General features: G+C 39.8%; 1 long non-coding RNA gene across 1 annotated transcript in view; it reads right to left on the bottom strand.

Annotated features, from left to right (window-relative positions):
* LOC140843716 (uncharacterized) overlaps positions 1 to 21,701 on the bottom strand; it is a 38,402-nt gene that overhangs the window by 11,526 nt on the left and 5,175 nt on the right. The window contains exon 2 of the long non-coding RNA XR_012121713.1: positions 15,721 to 15,843. This is a non-coding gene — a long non-coding RNA (uncharacterized lncRNA). The remainder of the gene's footprint in view (positions 1 to 15,720; positions 15,844 to 21,701) is intronic.

Here is a 21,701-nt window from a genome sequence, read left to right as displayed (position 1 = left end):
TAACAATGCTACTTTCACCTATGGTGATTTACATATTAATGAAGAAGACTAAATGCTAACAATACTCAAATTTTTATATCCTTAGAGAAAACTCATCAGATTTTGCTTAAATTTTCAGGAATATCCCTTTATTTTCTCCAAGTTCCAAACATTCCCCTCTTGGAACACACATTTTAACTTTGTTCTTCACTAACAATTCTGCCTTCAATTCCAGTATGTGGGAGTTTTCTCAACACCATCAAGCAATTCCTGTTACCAGTGGGGTATCCTACAATTCAGCTCGATTCTGATACTGTCTTCCAGGCAATACCATCAGATACCACAGGGTAGGGTTTCAGTCCCACAGGACTGCCCTTCCCCTCGCTCCAGACATTAATCACAAGTCCCAGTTGCCAGCTCTGCTTCTGACCAACCAGCTTCACATTGGAGGCTTCAATGATCCTCTCCTTGAGTTCCATTAATTTTCTAGAGAGGCTCACAGAACTCAGAGAAACATATTACTCATTATATTGCTGGTTTATTGTAAAAGGATTTAACTCAGCACAGCCAGATGGGAGCCATGCACGAGGCAGCGCATGGAGAGAGGGCTCGGAGCTCTCGCATCCTCTGATCGAGCCGCACTGCCTGGATCTCCACGTGCTCACCCGCCCTGGAAACTCCCCATACCCTCTTCTTTGGGGGTTTTCTGGAAGCTACATTGCATTGGCACGATTGATTAAATCATTGTCATTGATGACTGAAATCAATCTCCAGCTCCTCTCCTCACCCAAGAGTCTGAGGGTGGGGTTACGAGCAGAGGTGGGGAGACAGAAAGTGCTGACCCCCTACTCACGTGCCTGGTTCACCTGGAAACCAGTCACCTTTCTGGTCACCTAGAGGTTCTCCAAAAGCCACCTCATTACCGTAACAAAGGCTCCCAGCTGGGACATTCCAAGGGGTTCTGGAGCTCTGCACTATAAATGGGGACAAAGATTGAATATACATTTCTTATTGTAAATTACAATATATTATAGCTCCAGGAGTAAGGGGGTCCCTTCCTGGGACAAGTTCCCTATGAATCTGGTGAAACCTAAGTAAGACAAGGGGAAGGACAGGTTGAGTGTAGGGGTCTTATTTCTCACAGCTTCCTCGGGTTTGCCAGCCAGGCTCGGCACCGCCTTCCCCAGGCCTGCAGCATGCACTCTGACCACCCCCCCCTTCCGGGGTAACTCCATGGCCTGGTGACTGGCAAACACCAGACCAATTAGGTATCAGGAACAGAGGGGAGGAGAGAATGGCCATTTTCTCTCCACCCTTTGCCCCAAATGGACCAAAGGTTCTGCTGTGGTAAACACCCATTGGTATGTAAATGGACTAAGGCCAGGTGGGAAATTCTGGAAATTCTGGGTGAAAACTTCCATTTATCCCACACGTATTCACCTATTAGAGAAACTACAATAAAAGATTTTACTTGACAAAAAGGCAATGTCTGTTCTAACCTCCCAGCCCCAAGCAGGTCTTCCTCTCTGGCTCCTCTGTAGGCTGCACCTGCATTCATCTCGATATACTTAATGCATTCCTCTTGCCTCACCTTCTGGCTATTTATGCGCGCGCCTTATCTCCCTCACTGCCCTCTTGTTACTTCTTTTAAGGACAAGGACCTTGTCTAATTCTTTCTCTGTAGTGCTTTTCATACAGTAAGAGCACAATACAAAAAGTGATTTAAACTCATTTCTTATTTTAGCCACAAATGTTTCTGAAAACATCAAATTAAGTGAAAACATTTTCTCTTAGCACTGCCAAAATATCCATTCATCCAACAACGATAACAACAATGAAAATTCATAATCCAGTGAGTAGCAAGTCATAAAGAAACCATTACAGTGCCAAGTGATTAAGCATATTTGTGAATAAAGTATGAAGGTAGGAGTAAAGAATGATTAACTCATCTTTGAAAAGTCAAAGACAGTGGGACAAAGGAATTGACACTTAAGATTTTAAGTTGAAGTGACAGGGAAAGATTTCCAAGCAGAGAAAACAACAGAAGAAAAGGCAAGGGACTGTGCCTTGGAGGCTTCTCCTTTGTCTTCAATATTTCAGCCAAGAAACACTGAGTGGCATTTCGCTGGGTAAAATAAAAAAAAAAAAACAATTAGAAAAGCATGGATTTATTCTTGAAATGCTAAAAACCTGCTTAAGGATATCTAATCCACATGGGAAATCTTCCATTCCCACCAAATCCTCATGTTCCACATTTATTGTGTCCCCGCATATGTAACTGGGTGTGGGTTGTCTGGAGATGAAAAATCTGATCAGCAGCTGAAAGATTTACCACATCTAGAACATTCCTTCTCTCTTTTTCCAGCATGAATTCTCTGATGTCATGTAAAATATGAACTGAAATCAAAGGTTTTCCCATACTCCAAAAAATATTACATTCATAATATTTTACTCCTGTATGATTTCCATAATTAAGACCTGATTTTTGACTGAAAGATTTTTCCACTCTTCTTATATGAATGTGATTACTATCTATTATGAACTCTTTGATATCTAATTTGAATCAATAAAGAATAAATATGAAAAGAGGCATTTTGGGGGTCACATCTGCCAGGGGATACACACTGTGACTCGGTGTGTTTCCCGGGCCCTTTGAAGCCTTGTGTGCTCACTGTGGGGATCTCATCCTAGAATCAGTAACTCCCACACAGAAGTCTACAAGAACCACAGTGGTATGAAATTAAGGTCTAATCTAGGCCTGTGGGGAGGCTTTGGCAGCTATTCTCGGCTTTGCAGTCCCTTCCAGCGCTCACAGCTTGACAATCAGAGCACAGGCTTGCTAGCCTCCACTGTGTCCTGCAGCCCTGGGAACAACCTGTGCACCCAGCCACAGGTCCTTGCAAGGACATGGGGAGGAGGGCTTTGAAACTTCACCCACCTGCACTTACTATAGCCAAAAAAATCATTACTGAACATGCCCAAAAGGAAGGATTTTGTAAAACTAACTCAACCTCTTCCAAGTTGATTAAAAAAAAAAAAGATGGACATTGCTGATGCCAAGATAGAAACTATCATTCAGAGACATTCTAAAATAAGTACTTTTAGTCCACAATTTCTATTGTCCCTGTAATATTCTGTTCTTTCATGCTAATCCTGCTTCCTAGGTCCTAGGGTGTAGGACTTTAAAAATCAAACCAAAACCAAAAAAGTGACATCTGGGAGCTGACTGAACATAATGAAGATCTCAAAAATAATTAAGGCACATTAGGTGGCTAAGATAAAGAAGAAAATCGGATCTTAGATAGTCCATACCATCTTTCTGGAGCGTGCTGCACTGACCTCAAGCCCATGATTCCCTGTGATTGGCCAGGCCACTCGCTGAGGCGCCCACTGCCGGAGTAGATATGATTCCAGACTCCAGCACAAAGAAACTCAGGGTAAGCTCACCGCATAGACAGGCTGGGGGCCTTTTCTCCCTGCTGATAACTGCATCATTTTTGTGTAAACATGAAGAATAATGCATCATACTGATGGCTTCTTGGCATATCTCTGATTTGTAGAATACCACCTCCAGGGGAAATTTTTTATCTTAGAAGAGCTACCTGATCCAACTTTTCAGGCTGTTCAGATCATGTGAACAACTGAACAGGATCTCTGGTTGCCCTATATATAAAGCTAAGGAATTTCCTGGTAAAAGAATCAACTGAAAAATACAATCCATTAGACGTAGTCCATAAAGGACGTCAGATCCTTACTTCCAAACCCAGGGAATCTCTCAGTGTGGAGCTCAGGAATCTGTTTTTAAGATATTCTCTGGTGATCTGATACAAGAACCATCAAGAGATAAAAGCATTTATCTCATTTCCACATTGGCCATTCATTCAAGAGGCATTTGCCCAGTGTCCCCATGGAATTTATATTCTAATGGTTGTAGGGCGGGGAATATCAAATATGACAGGTCTACACAACACATGGTATGAAGTTTGTTCTCTATACACAAATATGGTAGGATATGAAGATAAATTTCAATGGGCTGAGAGAGAGGGAATGCTGCTCAGTTAGATAGGGTGGTCAGGAAACCTCTCCAAAACAATGATGTTTGAGCAGAAACCTAGAAGTGGGAGACTTCCCATGTGTGTATCTGAGAGAATATTCCAGTTTGAGACAACAGCAAATGCAAGGGTCCTGAGGCCAGTATGGCCTGAAAGGAGTGGAGGGTGGTGCCAGATTATGAGGGCCTTATGGGCAACAGTAAGTCCTTGGCTTTTATTACCTTGGAAGGTTTTTCAGCAGAGCAGGGACATGACCTAATTTACTTTTATGAAGAGATAGCTTAGCGAGATGATTTTATGAGCCAGAAGACTCTGTGAGCTTACTGAACTACTTACGACATGATGATGTGGAGAAAGCTGGGGTTTTAAAAAATATTGATTTGACCACTTATTTGAGTGTTAGTAAAAAAAAAAAAACATTCATTATAACATCTACTCATAGCAAACTTCCTTAAAATGAGAGGTTTGAGAATCAAATAAACCAAGCTCAACTTCCAGTTGTGCCTTCATCTTTCTTACTAGTAAAATGGAATAATATGCATTTCTAGGTAGCAGTGAAAATAAATGACTATATATGCCTAGCAAGGCACTTGCTTAAAGCTATAATTACTAGTGTTATTTTGCTTACATTGGGTGACTATTACACAAAATGTGAGAATATTCAATATTAGGATGAGTATTTGTCAAATATTGTGAGTCATGTATAATAATTGGTTATCATTTCCATTTAATCAATGAGGAAAATACTGGAAGTAATGGTGTGGAGAAAAGATCCCAGAGCTGGGTGTCAGTTAATATAAATCCTAATTTCAGTCTAGCAACCAATGGTTAAACTTTTGTGGACCTCAGTTTCCTTGAGCTTAAAGTGGATGATGTTGCAGCTCTTTCCAGCTGTAAAATGATGCTCACAGTTAGGTCAGACTTTACTACTGAAGTATTGGCCCTTCTGTCTTTATTACAATGTGCAGCTTCCTCTAAGAAGGTACAGTTGCAATAGAAGATAACTTGGAATAAATATAGAAACATGAGATATTTATTTGATATCCTAGCATTAGACATTTTCCCATAAAGATCTGTTGTCCATATGTAAATGTGGACAAATATAAAAGGGACAAGTATTACAGTATATGTCTTTTCTCAAAAATGACAAAAAACACAAAACAAAACATTACATTCTTCCAAAAGAAAATGCAGCCAATTGCCTCCTTATGATATATGAATAAAGAGTAACAAGATCCCCTGAAACATTACTAGAGACACAGTGAAGTATTAAAGAACTCAGAAAGGTCATGTTCAAGTGAGGCAAGGTTTGTGGTAAGCTCATAATTTTCCATATTGTGGTTCTTAGAGGGCTGGCAATGAGTATTTCCTGATGGGTTTCTTTCTCCCTTTGCATATTTATGGCTATTTCTATCCACAATAAATACATTTATGCATATATTTCTTATTAAAAATGTTCCCTGCCCTTCAGCCAGCTTCTCCAACCAGGCTTCAGGCAGAAGTTTCATATGGAAATGGTTCATCTCCAAGGTCCTTTCTGTCTCTGTGTATGTGGAAAGGAGAATCCCCTCTTTGGCGTTGCTCTCCAACCCTTATTCCCTGTTCCTCAATCTAAAGCTGATTTCATAGAAACAGAGACTAGAATGGTGGCTACCAGGGACTGACGGGAGAGAGCAATCAGGTGGTACAGGTTAAAGGTACAAATTTCCAATTAGAAGGTGAATAAATTCTGAGGATCTGATGTATAGCATAGTGACTATAGTTAACACAGTATTGAAAGTTACTGAGAGAAGATCTTAAGCAAGGTCTTATCATATATACACACACACACACACACACACAGAGTTAACTACTTTATGTGAGATGATGGATGTGTTAATTATCTTGATCTTGGTAACCATTCTACAATGTATAGGAATATCAAATCATCATGTTATAGACTTTAAATATATACAATTATATTTGTCAATTATTTCTCAGTAAATTTAAAAAACTGTAGAGGAAAGATATAATTGCAGTCATTTGACACTTTGGTGTTAACTTAACAGGTTATAGTCCCTGAGAGTATCTGTATCTTATTATCTATAGCTCTGTTATTCATTGTGGAAATACAAGCTATTTCTCTTGGTAATTATATATTTTGATGTCTCAAATTCCAGGCATCAGAAAAGTCTGTATGGTGAGACTTTTACAATTTTGCTGTGACCCTGTTTTGTGCGGGAAGAGGAGGGCCATCCTAACATGATATCACATCGCACATACAGCCCAGCCCAGCCCTACCCCTCCTGTGCTTAACATGTGAGCAGAAGCAGAGCTACCCCAACATCTGTGGGAAATTAGTGTTTTAAATTTTCTCCTGCATATTTGGTGAGGGCATTTCTACAGAATAATAAGTCACTAGGATCTTAGAACTTAGGAACTGAATTTCTTCAAAACTAATGGTCAGGGTTTTTTTTTTTTTTCTTGTCCCATAGTATTTAGTGACACAAATCATCTTATCCATACAACCTCCAAGGGAGTAGGGATAAAGATCTCCCAATGGAGAATCTAATCCCAACAAACTTCCTCAATAGACAGATGGGGAAAAGAGGGCCATTTGAACCACATTCAGGCCTGTGGACAGACTTGCACAATTGGGAAATTTTCTTTAAGAAAAAGAATGCTCAATCATGAATGAAACATTAGGTATTCAAGCAAATATCTACTCATAATGAGAAATCACAACACTTTTCAAATTTTGAAGAGCTAATATCACCAAGTGGGGAAAATGATGGTGGAGTAGGAAGGCAAGGTGGAAACTGCCTCCCCAAAACACATAAAACATGAAAATACAGCAAATACAACTAAACCTGAAAATGACCTGAAGATTGCAGAACAGACCACCTACACGTAGGGAAGAAGAGAAGACCTCACAGAAAAGGGTAAAGTGGCAGAGCTGTGATCTGAGGGAGCCCAAGCCTTCCCCCACCCCAACCCATAGGTGGGAGGAAGAGGGGTGGAGTGGGGAGGTGGGAAGTACCCAAGATCCCTGAATACTTGGCCCTGGAGATCTGCTCCAGGAGCCCACATTACATGGTGTTCTGGTGATTAGCATGGCTGGATACCAAGGACAGGTGGAACATCTGGGGAGGCTGAGATCCCATCTGCTTGTGAGAACAGGCACCCTCCACCAGTATCCCTGAGACAAAAGCAAAGTGGGCAGTTTGAAAGACTTCCCAGCAGCGGGAGTGATACCAGAGGGGCGAGGGTTGGATGGAGCTCTCTTCTCAGAGAAAAGCCAGGTGGGTGATACCTCCCCAACCTGCCCTTGGTCCAACAGGTCAGGAACTCTCAGGAGCCTCAGATGCTTCATTCTCCTCATGGCCTCGCCCACAGCAACTTCAGCAACACAGCCCTGAGTGCCCTCCCTGGGCACATGGCTGGCAGACAACCCACTTCGCCTGGCAGTAGTGTCAGGCTTTGCTGCCTACTAAGCAGAGGGAGACCCTCCCCTCATTTTTGGCTCCATTTCAGCCCACCTGGAAAATGCCCACAGGAGCCATCCCCAAGAGCTCCTTCCTCCCTGCAGGTGTCCAAGCTGGGTGCTGTGCATCAGGCTTGGGCAGAGCTGCACATCTGCCTGCCCACCCCATTAAACCTGCAGCCCCCCCATTGCTGCAGACCAGGCAGAGGGCAGCCCACCCACAGCAGTTCCAGCAGAGAATTCTGTGCTGATCAGAAAGGCGCAGTGGAAGCAAACTGCCTGCCCAGACTCAGACCACTACAAGCCATACAGAAAGGCAGCTTTGCCCACTGCATGCCAACAGTTGGGCTGGCCGCACCGGAAAGTAAAGAGTCTTGAGCTTCTAGGCACCAGAGGATGCCTCCTTCACAAAGCTATTACTCCATAGGCCAGGAGGCAGCAGAGCCACCTAATACAAAGGAAGAAACACAAGAACCCTGACAAAAATGAGGAGGCAAAGGAATATGTTCCAAACAAAATTACAAGACAAGACACCAGAAAGAGGGCTGAATGAAACAGAGGTAACCAATCTTTTTGATAAAGATTTCAAAATAAAAGTCATAAACATGCTCATAGATCTAAAGAAAAATATTCAAGATCTCAGGGAGGACTTCACAAAAAGATAAAATACCTACAAAAAAGCCACTCAGAGCTGAAGAATATAGTATCTAAAATGAAACATACAATGAAGGGATTTAGAGTAGATTATTTCAGGTTGAAGAAGCTGTAAATGAAATGGAAATTAGGGGAGAGGAAATCAATGAGGCCAAAAAACAGAGAAAAAAAGATTTCTAGGTATGAAAGAATTATGAGAGAGCTGTGTGAAAAGCCAAATGGAACAATATTCACATAATAGGGGTACCAGAAGGAGAAGAGGGACACAAAGGGATAGAAAGTCTCTTTGAGTAAATAATTGTTGGAAACTTCACCATCTGGGGAAGGAAAAGAGACACTCAGGTCATGGAAGCACAGAGAGCCCCTAACAAAAAGAAGCCCAGGAAGACAACACCAAGACATATAATTAAAATGGCAAAGATCAAGGATAAGGAGAGAGCATTGAAAGCAGCCAGAGAGAAAAAAAGATTACTTATAAAGGAAATCCAATCAGGCTATCAGCAGAAACTTTACAGACCAAAGGGAGTGGCATGATATATTTAGTGTAATGAAACAGAAGGACCTCTGGTCATGGGGACAGCAGTACAGCATGGAGAATATAGTCCATGATTCTGTAGTATCTTACTATGTTAAGAGATCATAATGCACTAGAAGGGGTGAGGATTTAATAATATGTGTAACTGTGAAACACTGTTGTATATTTGAAACCAACATAAGATTGTATATCAATGTGACTTTAATAAAAAAAAGCTAATACCATCAATATTTAAAAATCCCAAAGCTATCATACTATTCTTACTAGTCATCTGCTTGACACACCTCTGTTATGCTTTCCTACCTTTTGACTGCATTCTCTTTAATCATTTCTGCATATGATTATTTCATAACATTTTCTTATTGGAGAGAATTGCAACGTAATTTGATCTTTCCTCCAACAAGGTTGAACAAAGTTTGTTTTTATTATAATTTCAGTTTTGTAATTCTTATTAGTAAGATTGTGTAAATTTTCAGATTATTGTCAAATTTAGGGACACCTCTGCCAAGTTTCCTTCATGTTTGAACTGAAAGCTTCTCTGGGCATTTAAGTATTCTTGAGAATGACTAATTTTTAAAAACTTTCTAAACTGATGACAGCCATTAACCAGTTTGTCATCCATGCTCTCACTGTGGTTATATAAAATAAATTTTGTGGCATTTTCATAGCTTTCAGCATTTCATGTTGTCCAACTGGGGGAAAAAACATAGTAATTTGATAGGGAAAATTTAAAGAAGACATAAAGAGAATAAACTAAAAAGAATACAGAATATAGAAATATCAGATCATAGGAGCAGCTACTATCTTCAGGGATGAACTAGAGTAACCAAAACACTATCACCCCAACTAGGACTGAGGTACAATCATTGAATAGCTGTGATGCACTGAAGGGCAGAGAAACTGCTATGGTGCCCACTGATGGAAATTGCTGGAAATCGGCACAATAGGGTGCTGGGGAAAGCTGATCATGGGGAGATGATCCCTTGAGGCACTCCTCCACAAGACTGTCCAGGGGCCTTGCTAAGGGGAGCTGCAGTTCACTGGCGGGGAAACCAGATGGATACCGCAGCCTGCAGGAGCCTGGTGCTGGAGAAGCTGTGTGCAGACGCTACTGTGTCCTGCAGGAACCTGCCCAATCACACCAGAATCAGCGCCCTCTGCTGAGGAAGTGTTGGCGCTGGCAGGGAAGGAAAATTATTTAAAGGGCCCAGGTCCATTTTTCAAAGAGCAGACAAAAAGTATGATTTGAAACTGAAAGGCAATGCATCAATAACCACAAATAAATGAATTCAATAATAAATTTAAATCTTTCTCCACGTGATCAACTTCCTCTTAGTTAAGAAGAGTATCAAATATCCAAGAATTTTTTTCTTCTTCTAAAGTTACTGCTCTTGTTATGCTCTGAAAATTTTTTTTACCATTTGCTTCTTGCTGTCAGAATAACTTCCACTGAGTTTACTGTTCTTTACCATTTTTTTTAGTATTTCATTAAATTTTTATCAGAATTATTCTGAATTCTTTAATAAATATAAAGCCGACAAAAGAAGGTAACATCATATATTCCCAAATCAAATATCTATCATTTCTGGCTGGTTTTGTAGAAACATTCCAAAATGGCTTTCCAAATTGCAGTCAAAGGGGCATATTTCCAACTCCACTTTCCTCAATTGGATTCTAAAAGTGGCCACTGCCATCACCATGCCATTTGACTGATGGAAAGTCTAATATATGGCAAGTCTGAGTGGAAAGAAACCATCGTTAAAATATCTTACTTTTGCCAATTAAAAAAAAACGTGATCATATAAAAAATATAATCATGTAAAATTATATAGTTACATAGCAGCAGAGCGTGACTGCCAGCTCCGTTCTTTCCCATCATGTTAAATTCTCTAGTCCATTCTGTACACTTTTTAAAGACAGACTCTCATGCCATGACAAGCCCATACTGGGACCAGACAAAAAAAGTGACTCCAGACGTCCCTATAGGTGTCTAGGCCTGCTCCCCTCTGCTCCTCAGCTCGCAGCTTCCTAGATACCTTGGATCTGTTCCACACCACATCTTGGCTGCTGTTTTTTGACTAGCCCAAGGGCTGAAAATTCTTCAGAATTCAAAAGCAGGCAGGTATTGCAAATAAGAAGCATCTCTGTTAGGAGAGGAGGGTTTATGAAGGACAGGAGGGACATTTCCCATCAAAAGGAAGGCCATTGCAATACAGAGATACCCTGCACAGCATAATTATATCTTCTGACTTTTCAAAAGAAGGTGAAATCTGGACTTCATGGTAGGTCTTCCACATATTAGAGATGAGTGACTGATCTAAAGATCTTTAAAACACAGTGGGTCATCAGTTTTTTTTGGAGGAAATATATCTGACAGACCACTCAACCAAGAATGGCCATCCTCTACCTTTCCCGTCCCGCCATCCAGTCACATCATCTTGTTTTATCACAGTAACAGCTACCTGACATGTACTACTTTTACCACCTTACATTTATCTGTTTATTGTCACCCACATACATACAAAGGCTCCTTGTGTCACTCGCTCACTGCTATATTCCTCGCAGTGCGAACAGTGCTGACATACAGCACACTCAACGTGCCTGTTGAATGAATGAATGATTTGGGATTTAATGCCTTTAAACTTGTCACCTTTTGCTTCTTTTCAATATGAATGTAAGGGTATTCCTTCTGGTCCTAGGAACATGGTTAGCTCTTAGCCCAAGTGAGCCTCCCTTCTGTTCGGGCCTCAAACTGACAGGGAAAGAGATGTACACATAATTATATTCATGTCCACCTCAAAAAACTTATGGGTTTTAATATAAAACACTATAAATCAAGATTTTAAAATTTACATTTCAGCTGATTTAAATTTCATTTACATTTTAATTACATTTCAATCAAGAATATTAGTGTGTTGATCTGAGTCTAAGCTTCACATCTTTTGTGAAAATTATGAGATAACCGATAGAAAATATAATAAACATAAAAACCCAAAATTGTTGTTCCATGAAAGTAGTTTTTTGTTTGTTTTGTTTTGTTTTAATGTGTTAATATCTGTGCTTCTCATTATAGGGATTTTTAAGAAACTGAGGTTTGATGAAGCATCTTGACACATCTTCTAATTTGCCCCTGAATACATATATTGAACATGGAGCCATGTAATATGGATTATTAGATCTATTCTTTTTAGAACAGAGCCAGGTAGGCTGATGAGTTCATTTGATCTTCCTTTTTGAGACTGTAAGACAAAAGACTTTCTGTTGCCACTGGTTAGAATTTGTCATAAGTTTTGACATTAAAGATAATGTTTGCTACAACCGAACTGGTCTCTTTAAAACTGAAGCCTAATCCACAGTGTCGTACCTTATGCGAACAGAACAGATGGCAGCTATGGTAGGAAAGGACAATGGGTTGAGCAATTGTAAGCATTTTTCAAGCCCTGATCAGAAGAGAGAGCATCATCCTAGATACACCAGGCCTGCCGTCTTTGATATAAAAATCCATCATTAGAAATATGCCACTCACTCCGTTGCTCTGATTCCCTCCTCTCTGGTTTCCCACACAGATTCGCTGCCCTAGAGCACATCTGGTCCCGCCCAAGCTGCCCATCAGAATTACCAAGGGAGCACTTAAAAAATACCAATACTGGAGCCTCTCCTGTGGCCGACTGAACCAGATTCCGTAAGGGTGGGGCTTGGCATACGTATTTTTAAAGCTCCCTTGTCTACTCTAAAATGAAACCAAGGTAGAAAACCACTGGCCTACAGGAGACAATGTGCTCAGATTTCCTTGCCCCAAATCCCTGTCATAGATCATAATTCCCTGTATGATCTGAGCACTCTCTACCCCACTGAGCCCGTCATCTACCACATTCTTCTTGCTCCCCGTATTCCAGCCATACTGGCTGTATTAGTTACCTATTGCTGCCTAATAAGTCACCCTAAAGTTTAAAAACACAAATGCATACTATCTGACAGTCTCAGTGGGCCACGAATCCCAGTACAAATTAGGTGCCCCTGTGCCTCGGGGTCTCCCCTCAGGCTGCAGCCAGCTGAGAACAGGCTTATCTGAGGCTCGTCCTGGGGGGATTCACCTCCAAGCTGCTCACATGGGCCTTTAGTGCTTCCTGGCTGTTGGGCTGAAGGCCTCAGGTTCTCCTTGCTGGCAGGAGACCAGAGGCTTCCCTCAGTTCTATGCCACATGGACCACACCATGGGGCAGCTCGAGACTGCTTGCTTTATCAGAACCAGTGTGTTGAGGGTTTCCAAGACCACCTCCACCTTCAGATGAGCTAGAAGCACTCCCAGCCGGCTCATACAGGACAGAGGCACAGGCAGAGGCTGGAGGGGTCCATGCGCAGGCTCCCTTCAGCGCCCCCCTCCCCGGAGGGCTCGCACTCAGCACACTCCTCCCAGCTGACACTGCAGCCGTATGTGTGCCCTGGGAAGCCCGCTGAAGACTCAGCACCCGAGGATTTCCCCGGGGGCTGGTCACACGGACACCACTGACTGAGTACTAAACTCCCAGACGCCCGGGAAGACAGCAGGTGTTCAGCATTAGCATACTGTTTCCCCAGCCTAGGTGTGGTGAACAACATTTATCACTCACGGAAAGGTTTTTATCAGTGTAGGGAACTGTCTACCAGCCAAGTTCCAATGTCAGCCAAGGGCCAGTCTTACGGGCTGGTCTTTCTAAGGATAGCGGTCTCGGGGTGTTAACTTTTCTTCTGCCCAGTGAGAAAACAAAGCAGCAAAAAAAAAAAAAAAAAAAAAGTGCCGGCACCAAAGCAACCTTCTTGCAAGCTAACATACTGGCAGTGACAGCTCCCCGTCTCTGCTGCATTCTGTTCATTGGGAGCTAGTTACTGCATTTGGTTCACATTCAAGGGGAGGGAATTTCATAAGGGTATGAACACCAGTAGCCAGAGATCGTGGAGAGTCATCTCAGAGGCTGCCGACCACATCACTCTACTTTTCATTCCTCAAACACCCCCATGATTATTTCTATCTCAGACCCTTTAAGGGTGATATTTCCTTTTTCTTGTATTTTCTTCACTTCATTCAGATTTCCTGAAGGACACCTTCCCCGATTATCCAATTTAAAATAGCACACACTCCTTCTTAACAATTTTTATCCTTTTAACCTCCTATATTTTTCTTTATAACAGCTACCATTATCTGCAGTTATATACTTATTTGTTGATAAAATTGTGCAAATTGCATGACACTAATGATTTTCTGTTTTGTTCACTGTTTATGCAAAGATACTGTTATATCTCATACATCGTAAACACTTAAAACTCATTAAATGAATAAATAAGCAGAATTTCAAATGACTCAAAAGCTTAATTTTTAGTGGAAATAAATATAGTTTATACATCAATCTCTTATGAGTTTGTTTTTTCTGAGTCTATCTCCAAATCAACTTTGTCTAAAGTGCAATATGGGGTTGTTGAGCCTACAGAGCTGAGGACCAGGCCTCACGGAGATAATGCCAACCTAGAGGTCTGCCCAAGTCTCCAGTGATATGCCTGAGATGGCACCTCTGTCTCATCAATAAGCTCATGATGTACCTCCTTCACAAGTATTTACCAGGGGTCACCCTGTATCAAGCACTGTGCCAGAAAAGAATCCAATTGTGAACAAGACAATTTGTCTTCAATTAGCCCAGTAAAGAGTCTTAGATCAATCAAGATGTAACAGAATATAAACAGACCATTTAAAAAAGATCTACCAATAAAGGCAATATTACATATAGCTTTTAAATGTAGAGCAAAATCACTACAAATTCATTTTAAAATTCAATATTTAGATGAAATTAGGAACATATTAACAAGGGCAACATTTATCAAGTATTATCTGCTAGTCATTGTCCTGTATATATATATACATATATATATATACATGCGTGTAGTATCTAAATCAGTGAAAGTTCTTGGTAGCCAGTGAAGCGAACTGGTTGATGACCCTACACGAGAGTTTAATCAAAGGCTATTGGTTGCTCACAGAATTGCCTGGAAACCTGGAGACAGGCTTTCAGCTGAATTTCCAGAACTGGACTGATGAGGAAACTGCTATCACTATCACAAAGCACGAATGGCACTATGTGCACTGACACCCCTTCTGCACTGGCACCAGCTTTAACGCAGCTGGCATGGCCCATGCCAGTGCATCAGAGCCCTGACCTCAGTGCTCAGTGCAACCACCTGCCATTCTGCTGTGCCTCTAGGTAGAGTTCCCCAGCCTCCCCTCCTGTGCCATTAGTTCCTGCATCAAAACCTGATTGTAGCAGAAGAGTGATGCCCAAGGCCATGTGTCTATACGCTCCCTGCAAGGAAACCCAGGAAACAAGGCACTGAGCACTTCAGGGCTGGACGATCTTTGTCTCGCCCAGAACTCACAAATGCGAACCTCTGTAACATCACAAGAGTTTAGATGCTGAGAAGCCTGAAATTATGGTAGTATTTATCCTCACACCAACTTTGGACATGAGTATTATTTTCCAAAAATCAGAGTTGAGGAGATACCTTATCTAAGATCACGCAGTTAATGAGTGTCAATGTGAGGGCTCAAACTCAGGTATGTGTGGCTCCAAAGCCACATTTTTAGCCAAAATTCTGTACTCCCACTTCTCTGGAGGAATAGTTATGTCCTGGAAGTGTGTTTTTTAAAAATAAGACTAGTTTGCTTTATATACACAAAATTATCCCATTGGTAATGCTAAATGCAAATCATCTCTAAAGTCTCATACTTATTAGCAGTAAAAATTCCCTAAACATATGTTACCTTCTTGTATGTGAGAATAGTGCTACAGACAAACCAAACGCAGTACATATTTCTTTACAGTTAATTTATGGTAGTGGTTACAGATTAGTACTGGATTGTATACATAGAATTAACCAGATCCCACTATGGGAAAGGGCATTTGTAAAACAAATAAATGTGATGTAACCATGATTTGTGACCAGGAAACAGCCCCCAGTTTAATTGACCTACACTGTGACTTATAACATTATCTTTCAAGCAGCTGAGCTTACCAGCTGAGCTTACAAGCTGACATCTTCTGAGAAGAGGATCGTCTGGCAGCCATTTCAAACAGATTCACAAAAGAGAATACTCAACAGTCTTTTATGACCCACAGGCAGAGCAGGTCACAGGGTCTGAGGAGAAATTTGAGATCAGACGAAGCCCATTGCTCTTCTATGCACCTTTTAAAAATTTCTCAGTTCATCTTAATTTAAACAGAATTTTGCTCCTGTGTTCTTTTCTAAACACAATAACATTTCTTTACAAAAGTTTTCATTCTTCTACAAAGATGAGAAGGCAAATGAGAAAGTTATTGAAACTGAGGAAGAATTACAATCCTTCCAAGCCTAGATATATTTTATAATTCCCCAGTCAGAAATCCTAACTTCTAACCTCAAATATGTCATAACTCTCTAGCCTTCTCAGAATCAATGCAATCGTATAGTCATCCATTTCAATCTTGTTAAGACTGACATAAAAAAGAATCCACTGCTATTTATCTATTTCCTTTCTTCCTGTTTAAATATGTGTCTCTGTATTAGTTTTGTTATGCTGCTATAAGAAATTACTACAAACTTAACTGGCTAAAAGCAATACCATTTTATTATCTTATCATTCTGAGGTTGGTACCCTAATGCAAGATCTCCCTGGCTGAAATCAAGGTGTTTGGAGGAGTCGTTCTAAAAACTACATTAAGAAAATCAGTTTCCGTGTTTCTCTAGCTTCTAGAGCCCCATATTCCTTGACTCATGGACCCCTCTGAATATCTTTGAAGCCAGCAGGTCGTTCTCAGCTGGCATCATGCTGACCTTGCTTTCTCATCCTGTATCCATTTCTGACGCTGACTCCTCTACATCTCGCTCTTCCCTTTTTAAGGAACCGTGTGATAACTACTGTGAAAAGGTATTGAGTAGGATCCAAAAAGCTCACATGCAAATCCTGGCTATACCATTAATTGGATCAAGATATTTTAAAATTTGTGAACCTCGACTTCTTTGCTTTAAAAACAAAGATAATAAATAGTTCACAACTTGACTAGCTCACAGAATATTATGATGACCAAACAGATTGGTGACTTGAAAGGTACATTAAGACTGTTAAGTTGGACAAACAGCAGGTAAAAGAAAAGTGACTTAAACTTTAGAGAATATCAGCCTGCGTTAAAATTCAAGCTCTGTCATGTGTCCCTGAGCTTGTTTTTTAAATTCTCCAAATAAGTTTTGCCATATATAAAATAAAGCTAACTTCTCAAGGGCATTAGCAGAAATAAATAAAACATATAAAAGTGCTTAGAATCGTGCTGAAAGTTCACTGTAAGCACTCATTGTTAATTTTGATAAAGTGATTGAAATAATTTGATTATTGAGATTTCCATAGTTTAAATTCTAAGGGAAGTGATAAATATCTTATTTTGAACTCTAGACAGTATGTGGTTACCACAATTTACTTTTTAAACATTATAAATCTTTTTTTGTCCCTTTCCTATCAGTAAAAGCACTTGGATTTTTTAAAAAATAGACTACTTTTTCTTTTATTTTAGAATCATTAATATATAGTTCCATGAGCAACATTCTGGTTACTAGATTGTCCCCAGCATGAAGACCACACCACATACCCCATAACAGTCACTGTACATCAGTATAGTAAGATGCTACAGAGTCACTACTTGTCTTCTCTGTTACACTGCCTTCCCTGCACACCCCCTACATTATGTGTGCTAACGGTAATGCCACTTATTCACCTTATCCCTCCCTTCCTAACCATCCTCCCCAGTCCCTTCCCCTTTGGTAACTTTTAGTCCATTCTTGGGTTCTATGAGTCTGCTGCTGTTTTGTTCCTTCAGTTTTTGCTTTGTTCTTATACTCCACAGATGAGTGAAATTGTTTGGTCCTTGCCTTTCTCCACCTGGCTTATTTCCCTGAGCATAATATCCTCTAACTCCACCCATGTTATTGCAAATAGTAGGATTGTTTTCTTCTTATGGCTGAATAATATTCCATTGTGTATATGTAGCACATCTTCTTTATCCATTCATCTACTGATGGACACTTAGGTTGCCTCCATTTCTTGGCTATTGTAAATAGTGCTGCGATAAACACAGGGGTGCATATGTCTTTTTCAAACTGGACTGCTGCATTCATAGGGTAAATTCCCAGGAGTGGAATTCCTGGGCCAAATGGTATTTCTATTTTTGTTTTTGAGTAACCTCCATACTGCTTTCCACAATGGTTGAACTAATTTACATTGCCACCAGCAGTGTAGGACGGGTCCTCTTTCTCCACATCCTCACCCACATTTGCTGTTGTATGTCTTTTGGATGTTGGCCATCCTAACTGGTGTGAGGTGATATCTCATTGTGGTTTTAATTTGCATTTCTCTGATGATTAGCAATGGGGAGCATCTTTGCATGTGCCTGTTGGCTCTCTGAACTCCTTCTTTGGAGAACAGTCTGTTCAGATCTTCTACCCATTTTTTAATTGGATTAGTTGCTTTTTGTTTGTTTGTTGAGGTGCATGAGCTCTTTGTATATTTTGGATGTCTACCCCTTATCGGATATGTCATCTATAAATGTATTCTTCCATACTGTAGGATGCCTTTTTGTTCTACTGCTGGTGTCCTTTGCTGTACAGAAGCTCTTTAGTTTGAAATAATCACATGTGTTCATTTTTGCTTATGTTTCCCTTGCCCAGGGAGGTGTGTTCATGAAGAAGTTGACATGTTAATGTCTAAGAGATTTTTGCCTATATATTTTTTCTAAGAGTATTATGGTTTCATGACTTACATTCAGGTCTTTGATCCATTCTGAGTTTACTTTAGTGTAGGGGGTGAGACAATAATCCAGTTTCATTCTCTTACATGTAGCTGTCCAGTTTTGCAAACACCAGCTGTTGAAGAGGCAGTCATTTTCCCATTGTATATCCATGGCTCCTTTATCATATATTAATTAACCATATATGCTTCAGTTTGTATCTGGACTCCCTAGTCTGTTCATTGGTCTATGGATCTGTTCTTGTGCCAGTACCAAATTGTCTTGATTACTGTGGCTTTGTAGTAGAGCTTGAAGTTGGGAAGCGAGATACCCCCTGCTTTATTCTTCCTTCTCAGGATTGCTTTGGCTATTCGGGGTCTTTGGTGGTTCCATATGAATTTTAGAAGTATTTGCTCTAGTTTATTGAAGAATGCTGTAGGTATTTTGATAGGGATTGCATTGAATCTACAGATTGCTTTAGGCAGGATGGCCATTTTGACAATATTAATTATTCGTAGCCAAGAGCATGGGATGAATTTCCATTTATTTGTGTCCTCTTTAATTTCTCTTGAGTGTCTTATAGTTTTCAGGGTATAGGACTTTAACTTCCTTGGTTATGTTTATTCCTAGGAATTTTATTCTTTTTGATGCAATTGTGAATGGAATTGTTTGTCTGATTTCTCTTTCTGTTAGTTTGTCATTAGTGTATAGGAATGCCACAGATTTCTTTGTATTAATTTTGTATCCTGCAACTTTGCTGAATTCAGATATTACATCTAGTTATTTTGGAGTGGATTCTTTAGGTTTTTTTTATGTACAGTATCATGCCAGCTGCAAACAGAGATGGTTTGATTTCTTCCTTACCAACCTAGATGGCTTTTATTTCTTTGTGTTGTCTGATTGCCATAACTAGGACCTCCAGAACTATGTTGAATAAAAGCGGGAAAAGTGGGCATCCTTGTTTTACTCCTGATCTTATAGGAAAAGCTTTCACCTTCTCGCTGTTAAGTATGATGTTGGCTATGAGTTTGTCATATATGGCCCTTACTATGTTGAGGTACTTGCCCTCTATACCCATTTGGTTGACAGTTTTTATAAGGAATGGACGTTGAATTTTGTTGAATGCTTTTTCAACATCTATGGTCATGATCACGTGGTTTTTGTCCTTCTTTTTGTTGATGTGGTGGGTGATGTTCATGGATTTTCAAATGTTGTACCATACTTGAATCTCTGGGATGAATCCCACTTGATCATGATGTATGATCCTCTTGATGTATTTTTTAATTTGGTTTCTAGTATTTTGTTGAGTATTTTTGAATCTATGTTCATCAGGATATTGGTCTGTAGTCTTCTTTTTTGCCTGGTTTTGGTATTAGAGTGATGCTGCCTTCATAGAATGAGTCTGAAAGTACTCTCTCTTCTTCTATTTTTTGAAAAACTTTAAGGAGAATACATATTATGTCTTCTCTAAATGTCTTATAAAATTCAGTGGTGAATCCATCTGATCCAGGGATTTTATTCTTGGGTAGTTTTTTGATTACTGATTCAATTTCATTGCTGGTAATTAGTCTATTTAGATTTTCTGTTTCTTCCTTGGTTCGTCTTGGAAGGTTGTATTTTTCTAGAAAGTTGTCCATTTCTTCTAGGTTATCCAGCTTGTTAGCATATAGATTTTCATAGTATTCTCTAATAATTCCTTTTTCTTCGGTGGTGTCTGTCATCATTTTTCCTTTCTCATTTCTGATTCTGTTGATGTGTGTGGATTTTTTTTTTTTTACTAATAAGTGTGGCTAGGGGTTTATCTATTTTGTTTATTTTCTCAAAGAACCAGCTCTTGGTTTCATTGATTTTTTCTATTGTTTTATTCTTCTCAATTTTATTTATTTATGCTCTGATCTTTATTATGTCTCTACTTCTGCTGACTTTGGCCCTCATTTGTTCTTCTTTTTCCAGTTTCAATAAATGTGAATTTAGAATATTCATTTGAATTGTTCCTCCTTCTTTAAATAGGCATGTTTTGCTATATACTTTCCTCTTAGAACTGTCGTTGCTGCATCCCACAGAAGTTGGGGCATTGTGCTGTTTCTTTCATTTGTCTCCATATATTTCTTGATCTCTGTTTCAATTTGGTCATTGATCCACTGCTTGTTTAGGAGCATGTTGTTAAGCCTCCATGTTAGTGGTCCTTTTCATTTTCTTTGCATAATTAATTTCTAGTTTTATACCTTTGTGATCTGAGAAGTTGGTTGGTAGAATTTCAATCTCTTTGATTTTACTGAGGTTCTTTTTGTGACCTAGTATGTAGTCTATTCTGATAAATGTTCCATGTCCACTTGAGAAGAATGTGTATCCTTCTGCTTTTGAGTATAGAGTTCTGTACATGTCTGTTAGGTCCATCTGTTCTAGTGTGTTGTTCAGTGCCTCTGCATCCTTACTTATTTTCTGTCTGGTGGATCTGTCCTTTGGAGTGAATGGTGTGTTGAAGTCTCCTAAAATAAATGCATTGCATTCTATTTCCTCCTTTTATTCTGTTAGTATTTGTTTCACATATGTAGGTGCTCCTGTGTTGGGTGCATAGATATTTATAATGGTTATATCCTCTTGTTGTACTGTCCCCTTTATCATTATGTAATGTCCTTCTTTGTCTCTTGTTCTTTTCTTGGTTTTGAAGTTTATTTTGGGTGATACAAGTACTGCAACACCTGCTTTTTTCTATTGTTTGCATGAAGTATCTTTTCCCATCCCTTCACTTACAGTCCGTTTATGTCTTTGGTTTTGAAATGTGTCATTTGTAGGCAGCATAAATATGAGTCTTGCTTTTTTATCCATTCTATTACTCTGCATATTTTGATTCGTACATTCAGTCCATTTACATTTAGGGTGGTTATCAATAGATAATTACTTATTGCCATTGCAGGCACTGAATTTGTGGTTACCAATGGTTCTAGGACAGTTTCTTTACTATCTCACCATCTAACTTAACTCACTTATTATGCTAGAATTCTTTTAACATAGAATATCATTTAGTAACCAAGATCTGAGGACTAGATGTTCTCATTGCCAGTGACTTCACACTGATTCTGTCCCAGTTCCATAGACAGAGCCAGGAAATACATGTATACTTAGAGCCCACTAGGTTTTCCTTTTCCTGTGCATTTCATCTCCCTTTTTTTCCTACAATGAGAAACCTCATTCCCAACACCAATATGCTTACTCATTTATTTTATCCTTCAAGACACATAA

Source organism: Manis javanica, chromosome 10, assembly GCF_040802235.1.
Source record: "Manis javanica isolate MJ-LG chromosome 10, MJ_LKY, whole genome shotgun sequence".
Classification (NCBI taxonomy): Eukaryota; Metazoa; Chordata; class Mammalia; order Pholidota; family Manidae; genus Manis; species Manis javanica.
Note: the sequence above shows the minus strand (reverse complement) of the source record. Positions and strands in the feature narration are given on the sequence as shown.